The 9015-nt window shown below is 42.7% G+C and overlaps 1 pseudogene; it reads right to left on the bottom strand.

Annotated features, from left to right (window-relative positions):
- Positions 1–314: 314 nt before the first annotated feature.
- On the bottom strand, positions 315–434 carry Rnu2-24 (RNA, U2 small nuclear 24; annotated as a pseudogene).
- Positions 435–9015: the final 8581 nt, after the last annotated feature.

Genomic DNA, 9015 nt, shown 5'->3' on the forward strand with positions numbered 1-9015 from the left:
CAGAGAGGCAGGCGAGCTCTCTGGGGCCTCTCTGTCTTAGCTTATGTGAGTTTCACAAGATGAGAGATTTCATTGACACATTTCCAAAGGGATTCTTGATCAAATGCCTCTTCCTTACCTTCCCTTTTCCCACAGGTCCTATTACACCACCAATAGTTTCCTTCTGCCTTTATGTCTTTAAATGTTTCCAGAGTTCACATATGAGAGAAAACATGACAGCTGTGTTTCCAAATTTGGCTTATGTCATCTAAAGAATGATCTCCCCTCCCATCTGTATTCCTCTAAATGGTACAGTTTTTTCCTTGTTCACAGGTGAAGATTTTCCATTATGTTTATGTGCCATGTTTTGTCTTTATTCATTCATCTGTTAGTGGCACTCAGACTAATTTGAACAGATACTACACTTGATCTTAGCCAAAAGGCCGAGAAGCGATCAGACTAATTTGAAAACCTGACTATTGTAGATACAGTAAATATTTAGAGTGCAGATATCTCTGTTATAATGCTGTGATGGTTTATATATTATCATCACATGGAATGGCACTATTAGAGGGTGTGGCCTGTTGGAGTAGGTGTGTCACTGTGGGTGTGGAACTTAAGACCCTTGACCTAGCTGCCTGGAAGTCAGTATTCTGCTATCAGCCTTCAGATGAAGATGTAGGACTCTCAGCTCTGCCTTTACCAGTCCTGCCTGGATGCTGCCATGCTTCCTGCTTTGATGATAATCGACTGACCCTCTGAACCTATAAGCCAGCCCCAATTAAATGTCCTTATAAGAGTTGTCTTGGTCATGGTGCCTGTTCACAGCAGTAAAACTCTAAGACACATGCCAACAGGATTTCTTCAGTTGTATGCCCAGGGTTTTGCAGAGCTGATTCATATGGTACCTATATTTTTTGTTTTTGGGGTTTTTTTGATCCTCCCTATTGATTTTAATAGTGGCTATACTGATTTACATTTTTTTACCCTCTGAAGCAAGGTTTTTAATGACCACTAGTATTGTTTATAAGAGCTCCATCTTGGAGGTCTAAAATTGCCTGAGCTTCTTACCTCCCATTTTCACTACTTTTGGATTTTGAATTTCAGCACATGATTGGAGGAAGTCAAGCATCATTTCCAAGAAGAGATGAAGATGATTCCCTGTACCTATCCCAGAGTCAGGTTCCTAATCAAAAGCTATGACTCAGGACTTTCCTCTATGTATATGATTTTAAGTGAATGTTACACACAACGCTATAAGAAGTGAGATGTCATTTATCAAATGGACAGCTTGTGTGATATAACATTTACTTTTTATACTTACAGGTCTGGTGGTTGGCTGATGGGGCTTTACTTTGGACTGAAGGTAGCTTGAGTTTACTTTTCTATAAATATCATGTTCTGAAAAGCAGGCTAAAGAATCAGTAGATAGTAGGGGCAAACTCTTCTAACAGTGATCTCAGAGGATATCTATGCTCCACCTGGCCACAGTAAGGCATGTGACACAGAAAAGTCCAAAGTAAATAGAAATGGAACATGGACTCCATCTATACCCTTGGGTGGGAGTTAGTGAAGAGTCACCAGCAAATACTCTGTCTTATGGCAAGAAATAAAGTTGTCACCTTCATAATGCAGTGGCTGCCATAGTGACTCAGTGCCACAGCAGTGACCAGGTATTCTAATGCCCTTCCTTATACATACACTTCCTCTGATGCTGTTTTTGGTGATTGTCTGGACCACCACTGTAAGTCATGGATCACTGGTGTCCTCCTTCTATCAGAGACAAGGTTATTCAAGTCCTCACCTAGTGTTATAAGCCACTCGATTTCAGAAACGCAAGGACCTATTCTCTGAACCTACTTCTGCTATCTATTATGCTGTCAGACACCAAAGGCAGTGTGGTACACCTGGCATATGTTCTCAATACCTTGTGTGCGTCCAGACTCAATATAAAGACTGTATCCATTCCAGCTAAGAGAAACAATTGATATTAAGACTTATTATTATTTTAATTATGTAAACTTGTATATGTCTCTATGTGGGTATATGTGAGTGCTGACTCTCAGGGAAGTCTGAAGAAGGCACCAGATTCCCGAATGCTGGAGTTGTAGGTGGTTGTGAGCTCCCTGATGTTATGTTGGTATAGAAACCCAACGTTCCTCTGCAAGACTCTTCACCAGTGAGTCTTCTCTCAGAATTAATAGTTTTAAATGCATTTGACCTTTCAATGGATCCCATAAGAAAAAAATGAGTAAAAATGTCTAGCACTATTCTGCATCTCAGGTCTTTTTTAAATGAATGTTTGTTGCAGTTTGTTGCAGTTTCCTCTCTAACCCGAATCGGCCTGTACAAAGAAAACGAAACTCAGTTAATATGAAAACAATCTAGCGTCTAGATTGGGCAGATCCACCCTACACTGTCCTATTCCTAGCTCCCAAATCCCTCATCCCTTGCACCTATTATTTTCCAGGTCTCCAGCTTCTCCTTTTCCCAGGACAACTCTCTCCTCGATTCTTTCCTTTCTCCTCTCCTGACTCCTCCCCCTCCTGACTCCTCCCCCCTCCTGACTCCTCCCCTCTCCTGACTCCTCCCCTCTCGCTCCCGACTCCTCCCTTTGCCCAAATCTCAGGCTCTTGCCTTTATTTTACAAATTCAGAGAGAACTCCAAGGCAAACCACAACAAATGTTGACGGTCCCTAAGACTGTAGAATTTAAAACTCAAGGCTATAGATTTGGTACTATGTAAAAATGTATCCATAAAGAACTACAAAGTGGGATGTGATATCAAAACATAGAAATACTTAAGTGGACAGAAGTATTAATGTTAGTAATAGAAGAGAGTCACCTGTCTCCCATAAAGGTCATTAATATATTGACATTATAAACAAACAAACAAAAGCATATGCAACTTTGCAAGTACAGCTGCAGATTTAGACAAGTTATTTGGAAATACATTGACAGATGTTTTAATCACTCTTGACTTCATAAAATAGAGAGAGAACAAAATTTAGGCCTTAAAAAGTCTTTTGGATTATCAGCCAAATGTTTATTTTATATCACATCTTCTTAGACCTAAAGAAGTATATAGATGCAAAAATAAGCCTCCTATCTGGCTGGGACTGTCACATCAAACAAGCAGTAATCAAATGTGATTTGCTTCTTAATCAGAGAGACGAAGTAAAAGTGACAGCAGAGGTGGTTCCTCATGCAAGTTTGACAGCCGCATTTCCACGATGTGGAGACACCTGTACCTCCTCCCAATCTGCCATCTGCTGGTTCTTGCGGTCTGGTTACTTACCTTCAAAGTCTTATGACATAGCACATGTGCAAAGAAAAGAAATAATGCAATTGCTGGCAAAAATGATAGACGTGGCATTTGCATCTGGTGTTAAAAATGCTCCTTAAAGAAGAGGACTTAAGTGTTTCGGACTGCAACTCAGGTGCCAACTGGTGCTGATCAGCAAGGTGATATAAAGCCTCATGCCTTGAGCTATGCCCTGAGGCTCTGAGTGGGATTTTTGGTCTGATTTTACCTTCACATACAGTCACAAGCTCTGGACTTCCTGGGGTTCCCATGCTGAGGCATGATGGATGTGAAAGAACTTGGCAAGAGAGTGGGTAGGCAGATCACCACAGCTGGATGATCGCATGTGATTATTGACACTTGCAGTGTCTCCCAGTGAGCACTTCCCTGTAAAGGCAAACTGTAAAACCCTTGCGTGAAGAAGGCCTGACATGACAACCACTTGCAGCTGACGACCATTTTTTATTTCTCAACGTGTTTCCATCTTGATCCTCCCTTTGACAGAATGGTAAGACAAAGATTCGTCTCCCTTAAGGCGGATCGTGTAGAAGCCGTGTGTCCTGGATGTTTCAGTTGAGTTGTCAATTATTTGTAAATAATTATAAATGATAAAAAGAAGGAAGAAGGGGGAAGAGGGGAGATGGGGAGAGAGAGAGAGAGAGAGAGAGAGAGAGAGAGAGAGAGAGAGAGAAAGAGAGAGAGAGAAAGAGAGAGACTCTGTTTCTCATTGTGGTGCATCTGTCCCCTATATCCCAGGGCCATTCAAAGCCAAGTAGCTTTGGTGAGGAGAGTGGGAAATACCTGACACTTAGTCAGTAAGGCCTGCTCTGAAATGTCTAGGAGTGACGACTGTCCAAGAACACGGATAGCATTCCATGGTCTGCTTCCCAATTCAGCACCAGGCCCCAAACTTCATCTATGCAGGAGGCAGTCTGATACCCACACACTTCTGACTTTAAGATGGAGTGGGTGATAAGAGTGGGGTCCAAAGCAAATTCTGATTGTTGCTGTGATGGCAAGCTGGTACAACCACTCCAGAAATCACACTAGTCAGAATGGCTAAATCAAAAACTCAGGTGACAGTAGATGCTGGCCAGGATGTGGAGAAAGAGGACCATTCCTCCATTGTTGGTTGGACTGCAAACTTGTACAACCACTGTGAAAATCAATCTAGTCCTTCCTTAGAACATTGGACATAGTACTACTTGAGAACCCAGCCATACCACTCCTGGGCATATACACAAAAGATGTTCCAACATCTAACAAAGACACATGCTCCACTATGTTCATAGCAGCCTTATTTATAATAGCCAGAAGCTGGAAAGAACCCAGATGTCTTTCAATGGAGGAATGGATACAAAAAAATGTGATACATTTACACAATGGAGAACTACTCAGTTATTAAAAACAATGACTTCATGAAATTCTTAGGCAAATTGACGGAACTAGAAAATATCATCCTGAGTGAGGTAACCCAGACACAAAAGAATATACATGGTACACACTCAATGATAAGTGATATTAGCCCAAGAGCTCGGAATACCCAAGATACACTTCACAGACAATATGAAGTTCAAGAAAAAGGAAGACCAAAATGTGGATGCTTCAGTCAGTCCTTCTTAGAAGGGAGAACAAAATACTCTTGGAAGGAAATACAGGGACAAAGAGTAGAGCAGGAACTGAAAGGCCATCCAGAGACTGCCCCACCTGGGGATCATCCCACATGCAGCCACTAAACCCAGTCACTATTGCTGATGCCAAGAAGTGCTTGCTGACAGGAGCCTTTTATAGCTCTGAGGGGCTCTGTCGGAGCCTTACAGATACAGATGGGGATGCTTGCAGCTAACCATCAGACTGAGCAAAAGAATCCCAATGTAGGAGTTAGAGAAAGGAGTAAAGGAGCTGAAGGGGTTTGCAACCCCATAGGAAGAACAATATCAACCAACAAGACCTCCCAGAGCTCCCAGGGACTAAACCACCAACCAAAGAATTGGGGGGTGGGGGTGACCAGAGGCTCCTGCCATATATGTAGCAGAGGATGGCATTGTCTGGCATCAATAGGAGGAGAAACCCTTTGTTCTGTGAAGACTAGTTTCCCCAGTATAGGAAATGCCAGGGTGTTGAGGTGGGAGTGGGTGGATGGGAGGAAGAGCATCCTCCTAGAAGCAAGGTGAGTGGGAATAGGAGAGGGGGAACTTGGAAAGGGGATAACATTTAAAATGCAAATACATAAACTATCCAATAAAAAAAATTTTTTTTAAAAAAAGAGTAAATTCTGTTGTGAGGCCTGGTGGTGCTCACCTGCAACTGGAGAACATGGAAGGATGAAGTTCAAGAATAACAAGTTTGAGGAAAATCTGTGTTACCTACCAAGATCTCAGAGGAGCAAACAAAACTGAAAACAAGAAGTAAATTCTGCCTCTAATGTTAGAATCTGAAAAGCAAAAGCTTGTCTATCTGTATCCCTAGACACAGAATTAGAAGAAATAAACACAAAGATCTCTTCCAATGTGTGCGTTTTCCATCTCTATTCCCACACATGGTAAACTCTTGAGTGGTTGGTTTCATAGAAGACTTTGTGAAACCTGCAGCCATGTGTTAAGCTTAGTCCAGCACCGGTTGCTAATGTGGACGCCTTTGATGCCTTGTGTTGGAAGTTGTGCCGGCAATTAATTCCGTGAGTGTGAACTTGGCACCATCTCCATTTAGCCCTAGGAGAAAGCTCCCAGGATCCAAATATTGCTATTTAATTTTACATAAAATACTTGCTTCTCTGACTTGAAGCAAAAGCACATTGCTTTCATTCGTGAAGCATGGACCAAATATTCTCTTCTGCCCTTGTTTCCGGTAGACTCCTAAGCACAATTCAGAAAGTGAGCAGCCCTGCTTGCTCGCCCTCTGCAGAAAGACTGTGTCAGTCAGTTTGCAGTGAGAAATGTTTTAGTAACAAGCAATTCCAAAGTCTGCTGGCCCAAAACAAACAAACGAAAAGGCAAGACAGAAAAGGAGGACAGGAAAGGAGGGTGAAGGAGGGAGAGATCAAGAGAGGGAGGGCCGTTTCCCCTTCACAGAAATTGGCAATAGCCTTGGGTCCTGCATAATGGGTCACTAAGTCAGGCTGATGACACAGCTATGTTTCAAGCTTTGCACATGTTTGGAGAGAAAAGGCCTTGTGAAAGCTATTGATCTTGGAATTAAATAGTTCAGTTCACACTTCATTGACCACCACTGGTCCTCAGGCCTCTCACTGCACAGGCACAGAGGGAAACTGAACATTTATGGATCCAGAAGAGGATCACTGAGCTTTGGAAGGCTGTTATAATGACAATCACTTTTGAATTCAGCCTCATTTAAACTTTCAGAACATGAGCAGAACACAGCTGGATTCCTTGCCGGCTCGTAACCTGAATGCCCTCTAGCCCAGTGCTCGGAAGAGTCCTTGTTTTCCTATGAAACCTCATGAGCCTACAGTTCACCATTTTCAGAGATGTTCTGCTCTTCTGAGCTCCCATCATGCTCTGCTCACAGCATTCCAGAGACTCCCTGACCTGTAGCTACAAACCCTTCCTCACTTTCTCACGGGGGCCTCAGACCCACAGGGTCGGATTCTCACAGAAACTGACCCCACTTCTTAGCACCAGTTTTCAACATTGTTGACTTCCCTTGTAGCTATAATCAAATGCCTGACAAGAAGCAATGTAACAGAGGAAGGCTTTCATCATTTTAGCTCACAAGAAGAGGTACTCTCTCTTAGAGGGATGCAGTCTGTCTTGATGAGGAGGGTATGGTACAAACTACTCGTGATCATGGTGTCTGGAAGATGTAACTAGGATGCTGTAACTCCCCAAACCTCAACATAACAGATGCAGAGAGACCAGCTCAGAAGTGGAGCCTCCCATCTGTGACCTGCTTCCCTTAGCTAAGCATTGTAAAGGTTTCGCAAAATAGCACTACCATACACCTCTATGAGGAACACCTCCCACTCAGTCACAACACCCCAACATATAGAAGCTTGAAATTATTGCATCTTTTCTCAACTATATACCAAGGCTCTACCTGACATCATTCATGAGTCACCATAGGCTGCATCCCAACACAGCTCAGAAGGTTCATCCTCATGGCTAATAATGGGTGCTGGCTTCCAGCTCCTCTCTATCAAGCAGCCTTTGGTCACTCATGGCCTAGTAGCTGGGGTCAAAGGGGAGAACGTCAAGGGCACCAGGCTGAAGCTAGGGTATATCAGGGGACTTAGAAGTCACCTACCATACACTATTGCTTTCATTGTAATCATAGTTTTACTCAGAAAATATAAGAGGGAGCAGGGATCCCATTTCTCATTTCAAAGTGCTTAAAGGCACCCTCTATACAAAGTGAATGTATGGGAGCTCTTAACATGTCCATTTATGAAAATGCATTCTATCTACATTCAAAAGCATCTTCCAATGGAATATCTCAATTCTGCCATGATTCAAGCACTGGCTACAAGGCCAACCTCATAAGCTCTTCCAATGAGACATGGTAACCTGCTTGGACTTCTTCCCTTTCAGTCCCCTCACTACTGCCTTAGGCTTCATTTCCTACTGTAAGGAGAATGAAGCTGCCTCAAATGTCAGGTGATCAAAGGTCCAGGATTCTCCTGGTCATGTGTTATTACAATTGTGCCAGCATCCAATATGCATTTACATTTGCCCTAATAATGTGCAAGGCATACATGATAATGTATGACATTTACATATATTAACATATAATGTGATGATTAAAGTAATTAGCACATTATCCTATCATTGACTCAAGCTTCCACCTTCTCTTTGTGTCAGGAACATTCGACACCCCTTCTTGTAGATATGTTGAAGCAGAGTATGCTACACTTAACTATGTCTACCTCAGTATAGAACAGGACTAATTTATATTTCCACCCACAGTGTATATCTCAGTCACCCTTCTTAGCCTACAGTTGCTTTGTTGCTGGTGGCACTGGCCATTCTGATTTTTTTTCTGTCACTCTGTAATAAGGGATAGAGACTTATACTTCGGATTTTACCACTTCTGATACCACGTGTGCAGTGGTTACTGTTACCTTCTATTTTCTCTCCTATTAGCCTCTGTCACTCCACCCCCACTCCTGCTGAACCCCATCTTCTTCACAGCAAGTCCCTCTTCTGTTTCTGTGTCTTCTTTGTTTTATTTTCATTGTAGTTGTTAAGTTAGTATTGCTTTCCTAAGCTTGGGTGAAGGATTGTTCACCAGAGTACAAGCAACTTGACAGTAGCTAAGCCACCTGTCTTCTCCAGCAAGCATCATCTACAAATAGCTACTCTGGAATGGGGAAGAGCAAAATCTGATGAGTTCTTCTTCCCTCCATGGTGAGGTGGATGAGTCCCATCTTGTTCCAATCTTGTCCACAGCTGTTATGAGTTTCTGAGTGCAATGGCCACACCATGTCCTGTAGACAGTTTCACAGCATCCCTCCTTGTCCTCCAGCTTTTTTATCCTTTCCCCAAGCTCCTCCTGGGGGTGTTCCCTGAGCCTTGCGGGAGTCATTATAGATGTCCTAACTAGAGCCAAGCACTCAGTAGTCACTTGTCCCCAGTCCTATGGCTAGTTGTCCAGTACAAAGAGAAGCTTCCATTACCTGGGCTGAGGGCAACACTAGACTTCAGGTATAAATATTACTATTTAGAAGACATTTCAACACCATGTACATCTGAAAAAAAACAACAAAATAGAGCCAA

Source organism: Rattus norvegicus, chromosome 2, assembly GCF_021556685.1.
Source record: "Rattus norvegicus strain SHRSP/BbbUtx chromosome 2, alternate assembly SHRSP_T2T, whole genome shotgun sequence".
Classification (NCBI taxonomy): domain Eukaryota; kingdom Metazoa; phylum Chordata; class Mammalia; order Rodentia; family Muridae; genus Rattus; species Rattus norvegicus.